We start from the raw sequence: 9,798 nt of genomic DNA, 5'->3' as shown, positions 1-9,798 counted from the left end.
GTGAAAGTTTTTGGCTGAAAAATTGGATTTTTTTTTTAACCCCTTTCTATTTGTTTGAAACTTATGTGATTACGATGTGTTAATACCTGGTACAGCACATAAGTATCTACTTAGCCAAGCGAGTGTATATTTAAACTGCTTTTCGAATCGTCAGCCGTCTGGATGTAAATAAGACTAGATGCGGAAAAGTACCTTTGAAATCGAGTCGAACCCTGTCCATGCTTTTCCCGAGATGCTTATGGCGTATTTGAATCGTAACAGAAAATATCATTAGTCTCACACCTTTCTGAAGGGATGGTAGATGCTTTTGAATTTGGGTGTGTGTGTGTGTGTGTGTGTGTGTGTGTGTGTGTGTGTGTGTGTGTGTGTGTGTGTGTGTGTGTGTGTGTGTGTGTGTGTGTGTGTGTGTGTGTGTGTGTGTGTGTGTGTGTGTGTGTGTGTGTGTGTGTGTGTGTGTGTGCGCGCGCGCGCGCGCGCGCAGATCTACTTTCACATACATCATCCGTTCTCAGATCTACTGTAATCTATATAGCCCCTTGGTGAGGCTCTGCATTGTTCAATGCTTAATCGTGGTTTTGTATTGTCTTTAACAACAATCGTTTCTACTTTTATTCTGAATTCAAAATGTCAGGTTTACTTGAGTACAAACACCTGTTTATAAATCAAATTTTATTGTTATATTATTATTGTGCTAAACACTTCAGATGATACCTTTGTTTTGTGTAATATTGATTTATTTGTGCCTTTTCAGTTATTTATGCAGAGCAAACCTCAGTTTACAATTCTTTTCTATTTACCTACTGGCATGATTAACTTGTGAGTTTTGTGCCGTGTGTCGTATCATGGTAATTTAACTGTTTGCACCAAGCTGATAATCTATGACTGAAATTTCAATAAACTTTCTTACACATGGATTCTTCTGCACAACGTAACCACCTGTCTCTCTTCAGTGTCAGACATTTGTTTCTTTTTGCTGTACTGTCATAAAGATACCTAATGGCTCGACCTTTTGGACCTCCTCTTGCTGACTGTAAGGCCTAGTTTTCATCATGCAATCATAAGTAAGATGATAATTTTTTTGATTTTATTTATTGGAATTTTGGGTGGCTCTGGAAAAGACTTTGGGAGCCAACCATAAAATATGGCATGGTGTTGCATATAGCTCAAGACCATGGTAGGGCAGATAGATTCCTTAACAAGGAGGGTGTTAACAAGGCAGCTTTGTTTTTATTGACAATTCAATAACCACATGGTATTAATTGTTTGCCCTTCTTATATGATAATGGCTGTTCACATGTGACACCTTAACACCTTGGAGCATGTAATGAATTTTTATTGTGGGAACTACAACCCACACAACAACAACAACAACACTCAGAAATAGCAAGAAGCAAGAAGACCAGAGCACTTGATACCATAGTTTTGGCAGGAATTTGGAATTTGTTCATGGTTATCACGATAAATTGTCTACTCTTCGCAAAAGACACCATGTGATGTATAACGCCCATCAACTGATGTTAGGAGACGGGATATCCAGATTAACGTCCATCCTCAGGTTGGCACACACATCGATGCCTCACCTCATCTAACAAACACCAAGGTGATACTTTAGAGCAGGGTCGAGAATCAAACCCAGGCTAGACAGCTCAAAGGTGAGGACACGTGCCTCTCGGCTATCCTGCCAACCCAACCACCTAGGACTGTAATTCTCTTGAGATGAGGGCTCCTGAACCCTCAAATCTGTGTCATCAATGCTATGGCATTCACCTAGATTTGAAACCCCCAACCTCTGTGAGTCTGGTGACCTCTTCTGTTGGCCAACACCCTGTCATTAGGTTTTGTTGAATGGTGGGCGTCCAAAAGGAAATCAGATCAGTTAAATACAATTGGCAACCCAAAAAATAAATCATGGTTATATTCTGAGGAAGCAAAACCAAGTGATATAATTAGGATTTCCAAACGTAAAAAAACATGAGATGAAAGAAGATGGAATTCACAACAGAAATAGAAATACGGTGGTAATGGGTTTGAAAGTCTGGACATGAAGACTCCAATGAGATGCATATCGGTCCAGTGATGCAGAAAGACCAGGATCGGTGGGTGCATCAGCAAGTAACGATCCCTTTGACAGAGGACAGTGGCAGTGGGGCCGGGCTGCAAACATGTGAGCATGGTAAAATGCCGTGTGTATTGCAGCCGATTTACCACACCAAACCCCATATGTTTCAGCAAAAAAAACACGAAGAAGAGGGATATGGGATATCGGATTTCTTTCTTGCTTTTTAGAGTACACAGCATATGTCTGCTTGTTTAGGGACTGTGGATGAATGGACATTTGGCCCACCCCATCATTTTCCATGTGGATAATGTCCCCGTCAGGGTAAAACCACGTTGGGATGATGAGGCATTTGATATGGTTTAACAGGAAGCCCAACTGGTGTGCGATGGATGTGTAAAAACGTGAATGAAGCACAAGAGGGAGCAATTCCTGGGCATACGTTAGAGTGTATCAAAAGGAAGAGGAGACGGGCAACCGACGAGAGCCTCGTCAAACAGGCTATGGATACCCTTTTCCCGTCTGCCTGGGTAAATATAATCCCCCTCAAGAAAAGAACGATCTGAAACATCAGATCAGTCTTTTCTTGAGGGGTTGCCGTACCCACGCATTTGATCGCCGTACCCACGACTTAATTCATACATGCTGGGCATCTCCAAACTTGGCACCTCCAAGCATTATCCTGCTCTTGGTTTCTGGAATTTTAACTAGATTCCCTTTCGCTCTCTGGTCATTGGCCACTATCGACCCTTTTGAAAAGGCTGTTGCTATTGTTACGGCTGTGGAAATTCGCAATACACCATAAAGGGTCCTTAGATCAGTTATGACGATAAGTATATGCGTAGTTAGATTTCCCCACCGTTGTTTAGAGGGAATTTCCATGTTCACCGGGCTGTGATCCTTTGAGTTAGCCGTTTTTCTTTTCTCGATCATTATTTTGGATCAATCATCCCTCAACAACCAAATCGCCACCACCAACATCATTCCCAAACAACTACAACTCAAACACCACCACCTTCGCCTCTTTACCTCCACAACTCCACCCCGCAAACATCGCTTCACCGCCATTCTCAAATGGCGCCTGCCAGCAACCAAATCGCCACCACTAACACCCTTCCCAAACCACCGCAGCAACCTCCCACCACCTCCGCCTTTCTACCACACGTCGGGCCATGGGTTGTGAATGCGTTCCTTTCACCTCGAAAAGCGGATCAGGAATGCTTCACGCCCCCTTTTCTTCCATCCAATGGCTGAGCATCAGGTGGTGTAGCCCCGCTTCCGAACCCGCTGTGATCCACAAATTTGCATATACGCCCCCTCCCTCGGCCTATATAAGCGCGAGCACAACGCAGCCTGCGGCAGAAAAAGTGGGAGCAGTGGAGTGGCAGCAGCAGTGCGTCGGGAGTCAAGTGTGTCGGTCGCGGCAGTCAAGTCTGGAGTCGGTGGAGTGGCGGTCTGGAGAAGCGGGAGACGGGGGCAGTCAAGTCTGCAGAGTGTCGGTGTTGGCAGTCTGGAGAATCGGGAGACGGGGCAGTCAAGTCGAGTGCAGTGTCGGCGGGGCAGTCAAGTCGGGAGACGGAGCTCGAAGCCGACGGGAAAGGCAGACGGGGAGCGCCGGAGAGAGCTGACCGACCACGCCAGGGGCACGAAGCCAGGCGCAGCTACGCTGACATCGTGGCTTGCCCGCCATCGCGCCACGAGGGCGCAGGTAAGACCCTTCGGTCTCGTGGACCTGGCCGCTCATCCAGGTTCCACGCGCATTAGGCCCACGGGTCCAGTCTGACTCCCTTGTCTATGAGGGGGTCTTTTCTTGCTTTTTCTTTGAATGCCTGTTGTGGCACCGAGTCCCGTAAGTAAAACCGTATAAGTGACTACATAATTGCTTATAGATGGTCGTAGCACCTTTTGCTTTGCTTTTGTTCTGTATATGTGCATGTTAGTGTTTTGCATTCCTAACTGCATATGTGCTTGTATAATAAATGTATCCGTGTGCAATAAATATGATTGTCGAAGTGTTCCCCGTTTCGTTGCGTCCTTTCCCTTGTTTGAAAGTTCCATCTTGCATCACGGAAGGAATTGGTAGAGGGGTGTAAACACCCGGTAAATAATCACGTCCGTCGGGGCTGGCGATAACACCGCTCGGTTATCACTGAAGCACGGAACGGACCGCTTAAGCGGTCCGTGTCCTAGGCCGCCCAGCGGTGAGGTACGATATGCCCGGTTAACTACCCGTGCAGGTACTTAGGTAGGCCGAGTTTGGCGAACAACCCTATCCTGCGCGGGTGGCCGATTGGCACGATTGTGGTGGGGTTCGAAGACCCACCCGTGACTAGCTCCTGGTGGTAGTTCCAAAGAGGGTTACGACTGAATTGTCCGTTCCGGTGGGCGACGCGGTCGCGATTTGAGTTACGTGACCGATCGCACGCCGGGCAGACCGAAATTCGTAACACTATTCACATTGGACCAATTTTTCCCATGGCCGTGTAAAATTGGCACGGAACCCTTCTCCACTTGCCCTTACCGACTCCACAAAAAAATCAATAATATGGTCATCCAGCCAACCCCTCATCAGGTATCACATATTGTCATGATTATTTTCTACTACCACCAAGATGTACACCTGTGGTGGCTCCACACAACATTGCTGTCATGCTTTTCTGTCCCCGTGACACCCTCCTACTCGTCGCTGCTCGGTCATCAATTGCCACCGACAGTCAAGTGTCAGCCTCACATTTTAGCACCACCCATTTTCAAAGCGATATGATTGGTTGTCATTGATGATGAGGTGGCAGTAGCACTGATGTTTTGCCCCCACAGATTAAAGCAGGAAATGTGTATGAAAGGGGAGGGGGTGGAGGTTAGCCAGTGGGACCAGCATGCAATGTCCCAACTCTTTTCATAAATATAAAATGGAGTCCCATTCATGTTTAATGGCAGATGGAATGGCCAGCTTCAGCAGGAGTTCAGCACATTCCAAGCTGAAATTCATGAGCTATCCTTCCTTTTGTGAGATGTGGGGGATGCTACTGCTTCCACAATGATGTTAGTTTAGGATGAATTGTTGTGCAAATTGGTTCAAATCCAGGTTGTAGAAGCGATGGATTATTACAGTTGCTCCTTCAAACAGCTTGCAAAATTTGTTTTATTGTGGCATCCAAAAACTGGTAAATCCAAACTCCCTCAACATTGCTCAAGGGATGATGAAAGTGGTTCCTGACCAGTAACATATGCACACAGTGACAATCGGGAGAATAACAGACATCGATGGTCGTGTCACAGAGCGACCACCTCCAACAGAATTAATTAATTAATCAACCTTCGAGGCGCACGACACAAAAGATTTCTCGCAGGTTAAAGACTCGTATTTCCTTTGATGTAGTCAGATGGACTTTCACCAGCAATGTCTATCATGTATGGTGATTGACAGGTGACCTTTTCCTTGCAAATTACACACAATCAGTGCACACCATCACACGTGATCTCGTACACCATCGCACGTGATCCAACAAACTCGAAAACTATGCAGATATAGATAGTAAGTTCATCAGCACGGTCATAGTTTAGATATTGAAGGAGAATAATAATAAGTAAGGGTTATTGTCCTTAGCTTCGGATTAAAATTGTTTGTAGAAAAACTTTTTAAAAGTCAAACGATGGACTTTGATCAATCAACGGTTGTACCAAATTCCAGGTGAGGAAGGAAGGGATTTCATCGCTCTCAGAATGAAAGGAATAACCCTTGTTTTCATGTTTTGTATTTTGGAATTTCACATCGATTTGTGACTTGGATTTCTGGAATCGAGATTTTCGACCTTGTTTTTACTGAAGCTACCCTTTTGTTTGCCATTCACTGTGCTTTGTTGATGTTACAAGCCGACACAGTTTGCGTTTCAACTTTGGAAACTTTGGAAAAGCAATCCGACTCGGTGCCCTGGTTGCGTGAAGCAAAAAGTGGGGTTAAGCATTTGGTTCACAGTGTCTGTCTGTGTGTCTATAGATGTCAGTTCATAATTGAGGAACAACCTGATTTCAACTGAATGTTATCTTTTAAAACAAATCGGAAAACGAACCTGTAGTTTATCAGTACTGGCTCTGAATTTGTCCCGATTGCACATGCGCAAGGCAAGAATTCAAAAGAACCTTCCCATATACCTTTTCTCAAGACTATGTGGTGTAAGGTGCTCCATTAACTCCCTAGTTTGCACTTTGCAGTGACTTGAGTTTCTGGAAGGTTATGTTTTCACCCTTGTCTGTTTGTTTGACTGTGAGCACGATATCTCAAAAAGTTATGCACGGCTTCGGACGGAACTTAGTGGGCGGGTCGGGTGTGTCACAAGGCAGAATTGATTTGATTTTGGTGAAGATCTGGATCTGGATACGAGACGTTTTTAAAATTACAAGCGATTCTTCACCATTGAGAGAGAGATGGGGATCATGGCAAAACTCGGTGGATGAGTCGGGTCGATGACGAGAACTAACCGATTCGATTTGGTGAAGATCCGGATCCAGATCCAGCCTATCAGTGGGATACAAAACGTAAACCAATCAACCTGGTTGAGTTATTCACTCTACCGATTGTTCTTCTAGTTGATATTGCATTGTTCCTGAAGCTCAAGAGCTCTGGTATAGCTTAATTAATAAGTTGCATTGAATTTGTACGATGCAAGTACATTGATTGCGATTATCAATTTAGGAAGAGTTTTGCAGTCATGTTATTTTGTGTGTTGTTGTAAGGGTTAGGGTTAGGAATTGCACCATCCCATAAACACAAGCAACAAACTTTCTCCAATTTCCCACATGAAGCTTTCTCCAATTTAATGCCCCAATTATTCCCACATGTTCTGCAATTGGCCGGGGTGAAGGTTTTTGGCCCAAATCTTTCACGAACAGTCGGGACGTTTGACTTGGAGCTGTTTGGGGAGGAATTTGAAATTTGTTCAGGGTGCCGGCGGTAACTCGCCCACTCTTGGTGAAACACGGGTTATTTAATTAACGTCTTTCAGTGACCACTGTTGGCAGATGGGTCCTCTTGATTAACATCCTTCCAATCAATGAGAGATGGAAGGTACTTCCGTTCCTGAATGCCTCGCCCTGCAGTCGAAACACCAGGATGACAGTTTGTAGCTTGGTCTAGATTTGAACCCAAGCGACACAGCTCAGGTGAGTGCGCATACCTCCAAGCTATCCTGCCAGACAAAAACAACAAACTTTGCACCTGAGTTGAAACAATTAGAACGTCAGGTCCAAGGTTCCAGATGGTGCTGTAATCTGCCATAAAATAATTCGCTGTGTTATCAAACAGAAATCCCGTCACACCGTTGAAGAGTTTTTGCAACAAACAATTATCTGGGCTTACACAGCAGGTAAGGATTTCTGTTTTTTTTTTTCTTTTTAAAGCTTTGATGTTGATTAAAATTATCATTATACCTTCAACCAGATTATATAATCGAGTAAATGCACACCTACAATCTGCAGGCAATTGTAACTGATCTGATCTCCAGCTAAAGGAGTATCATTACCACTAGCAAGTTGTCCGTACCCACATGGGGATTCAAAACGGCGTAGGGATGGAGTTGGCAAAAATGCAAATGGTGTCTTCTGTCATCAAGCTGGGAGCAACAATTCACATTTATTGCCAAATCTGATTTAAATGTTCTAATGGTGGCGAGGTGCTCCATTTCACACTTTGTTCGATAGATCGAGCTTTTTGATGCTTAGGGTCCGTAATAAAAAATCGTATTGGTGTCAAAGCCAGTGACCAGTTGCAAAGTAAAAGCAGGATGAGGTCGACACAACGGTTATAGACCATGGAATAATATTAATGATGGAATAATATGGTCAAATCGACGCTCGACTCGTACAGGGAATTATATAATCCGTCCGGAACATGAAGGCACCAGCCCGAGGTATTGCAAGAGATAGGGTTCACGTTCAAATCTCAGGCTGGACTTCTTGTCCTTTGTGACCGACTGCTTTTATCTTGCCAAAACGAAGTTTTTGCAAGATATGTGAGTCAGCTTGTATGTTTTTTTTTGTTTGTTTGTTTGTTTGTTTGTCTGTAATCACGTATAAAAAATTCTGCAGAGCACAGTTATCATTGGAAATTTTTGTAACTTCGCATATCAGAGGCCTATAGAGGTCCCTTTCAGTGCACAAAATTTTGAAGGTCAAGGTCAAAGGTCAAGGTCACTTTGTCGCAAATCAGGGGAGTCGACGAAACCCTTATTTTTTGAGTAATTTTGATCGGATCGTCTTCAAACTTCATGGGAATATAGTTCATGGTCTGGCGCTCAGCTGATTAATTTTTGGTGGCGATTGGCCTTGACCTTCATGGTTAGCGCCTGAGATCAAACATATTTGACCCCAAGGTCAAATTTTCAAGTTTTAGGAACCATATCGTGTAGTACCTCAAATTGAACACCTCGATGAGTGCTTTCTAGATATGTCAAGCTTGAGACATGATGACGTCATTTGGTGACGTTATGAGGCAAACGCATATTTTTCATGGTTACTCTGTAGAACGATTCTCATCAGAATCTCTCGTAAGCAGATATTCCTCAAGGAGTCGCTCCTGGTGGATAGCAGCTCTGTTCACCTCAGTGTGACCTTAAAGAAGTCACACGTGGTCACCTTTTGGCAAGATACGGGTCACCCTGCGGGTGACATTGGTTTATTTTTTTCTTTCTGTGCCCATGATGGGTGGCAATTACAGTCGAATGTGACTTACGATGACCATTCAAAGTGGTTCCACAAACGAGATACTGCAAGGGTATATTCGTAGTATGAAGAAACGTCGGGGGGGGGGGTACTTAATTATTTAACATCTAAGTACTGTTCTTGCAATTACCTCTGCCCCCAAAGGTGGACAAAGGTTGTTTTCACCCCTGTCTGTCTGCCTGTCTTGTGAGCAGGATATCTCAAACAAGTTATGGATGGATTTAGACGAAACTAGGTGGACAAGTTGGGAGTGTGACAATGACAAATTGACTCGATTTTGGTGATGATCCGCATCCGGATCCGAGAAGTTTAAAAAAAAATTGTATACAATGTCGAAGCTCGTATGAGAGCTAACACACAGAATGTATAACAAGGGGAGAAAGGAGAGAAGTGGGGTGGGAGAGGGAAGGAAAAAAACTGTGGAACAGAGACATGAGATCTGTGGAAGGGAGAGGGATGGGGCGGGGTACATGGGTAAACAAGATGGATGCTATAGGGACTTTCAGGTCCTTATACGACAGGGACTTTCAGGAAGGAAAGCAGGAAATTTGAAGAAGGTGAATTTGGGGTGGATTAGCTGGGGTAGAAAAGATCATGGATTTGAATGGGGGGAGTAAAGAGATGGTGGTGAACAGTTGTTTTGAAGACCTGGAGGGAAGAGGGTGATTGAAGAGTGTGTGGGAGTTTGTTCCAAAGGTGGGGAAAAAGAGGAATGAAAGAGTGAAGGTGAGCAGTGATTCCTGATTTTGGTAGTTTTACCAGAAGGGGGTTGCTGGTGGATCTTGATCGCCCTGCTCAAATATTGGGGGGGGGGGTGGGGGGAGGAGAACATTTCTCAGACAGAACAAGGAAGGCAAGGCCAGAATGGCGATGGTAGAAGATAGAAATACCACCAATCTGCCGGCCGTGAGAGAGTGGGAGATCCAAAGACTCAGCCTCATCGCGGGAGATACCAATGATCCTAAATGCCTTGGTTTCCACAGCGTGAAGCCGAGAAAAGTGAGAGACGGGAGCACCAGCCAAGA

The 9,798-nt window shown here is 44.5% G+C and overlaps 1 protein-coding gene across 5 annotated transcripts in view; it reads left to right on the top strand.

Annotated features, from left to right (window-relative positions):
- LOC147026461 (uncharacterized) overlaps positions 1–9,798 on the top strand; it is a 60,627-nt gene that overhangs the window by 5,346 nt on the left and 45,483 nt on the right. Inside the window, exons 1-2 of one of the 5 annotated variants that reach the window (XM_085881898.1) lie at positions 6,961–7,216; positions 7,359–7,419. The exons of 3 other annotated variants lie outside the window; for them this stretch is intronic. The gene's annotated coding sequence lies outside the window, so the exon portion shown is untranslated. Of the gene's footprint in view, positions 1–6,960; positions 7,217–7,358; positions 7,420–9,798 lie in introns of those variants that run through there. One more of the 5 variants, XM_085881902.1, reaches the window with a different exon arrangement.

This window comes from Eptatretus burgeri, chromosome 5 (assembly GCF_056783735.1).
Source record: "Eptatretus burgeri isolate ZD-2024b chromosome 5, Ebu_testis_v1, whole genome shotgun sequence".
Classification (NCBI taxonomy): Eukaryota; Metazoa; Chordata; class Myxini; order Myxiniformes; family Myxinidae; genus Eptatretus; species Eptatretus burgeri.
The sequence above is the reverse complement of the archived record's forward strand: the minus strand, read 5'-3'. Positions and strand labels throughout refer to the sequence as shown.